Source organism: Gavialis gangeticus, unplaced genomic scaffold (assembly GCF_001723915.1).
Source record: "Gavialis gangeticus isolate Ggan-Ray unplaced genomic scaffold, GavGan_comp1, whole genome shotgun sequence".
Taxonomy (NCBI): domain Eukaryota; kingdom Metazoa; phylum Chordata; order Crocodylia; family Gavialidae; genus Gavialis; species Gavialis gangeticus.
The window spans coordinates 44,734,599-44,735,979 of NW_017729024.1; positions in this window are offsets into that span (position 1 = coordinate 44,734,599).

Below are 1,381 nucleotides of genomic sequence, written 5' to 3' on the forward strand. Positions count from 1 at the left end.
CATTAATGCTCCATATCTGTTCTCTTGCCTTAACTTCTGAAGTTTGCTCTCACTCTCCCATTTAAATGTACAAATCAGGATGTCATTTTCATAAACAACAAAAATGCACGAAAAATAAATGTAAAACAGTGGATATGGGAATCTTATGGAAGAGTAGACGTGGAAATTTCCTGTACAGACTCAGTAGACTCCCAGAAGACAACAACATAGTTTTCGGCTTGGAAGAAATGTGGTAGCAGATACTGTACAAAGTTTGCCAATCATGACTTCTGACATTCTGGTTTCTGAGTCTCTGAATATATTGGCCCTGCCTTTCATAACAAAAATTCTTCAAAAATGGCCCTCAGAGTTATGTGTTGGCCACTCTGCCATGTAAGCCAGACTTTCCAACTGATGTTTGTTTTGATCCCTGTAAGTCTACCCAGGATTCATTTGTGGAGGCACATACCCATCAGTTGTATGTGCAGGTGCCTGACTATGTCTGCATCCATAATGATGTCCTCTTCTCATAAAAAATGTTTCCCAGTTCTTTCACATGTTGCATCACTATGACTATGAGCCTGATCCTTCCAAAGCAGATAGAGGTCTTGTCAGTAGCTGCAAAGGGAGCAGAATTGCACTCAACACGCTTAAAATCAGAGATAGGCAAGAACTGTAGATAAAATAAGAACTAACTTCATATTTCACACACATTTTTCAGCTGCCCTAAGCCTAAACGCTCTTAAAGGTTGAAAGCATTCATTTCTCTTCCCTGCCCCTCCTCCCCAATCTTTTAGGTAATTTTCCAGCCCTATAGCTTTTGGCTGGGACAAGTAACAGAGGAAATGAAGTAACCTAAGAGGGGTTTTTTGGGGTTTTTTTTTAAAGATTTCTCACTCATGTGAAACTAGAAATATAGTGCAAGAGCTCGATCCAGGCAAAGTGATTTAGATAAGCTTCAAGAAAGCATCTGGTTTAACTCATCAAACCTTCTGGAGTTTCCCTACCAGTATTTTATAGGCCTACTATTTAAAAAAAGGAAAACATGTTCAACACAAACCCAAGTCTTTCAAGTTGGCTCCAGACATTTGGCTTTGTATTTGCTGCATCCTGTAAAGCTATTTAAAAATGTGAGGCCATAATGAGTACATCAGGTTGCCTCTCTATTATTTTATTATTCTTTCTTGTGCACCAAATCCTGTGGCAAGAGCAAAAATGGGGTTTGCCCTTGGAGTCTTGCTGCTTAACCACAGATTAACCGTGTTTCTGCATCTGGTGAACTGAATTGTATTTTTTTTTAATCAATCCATTAAAAAGCAAAGCAATGAGCAGAGCAAGCTGGCAGGGTATTGCTTCAGGCTTAGGAGTATAGGAACACCTGGAAAGAAGATAGAACTGTGTG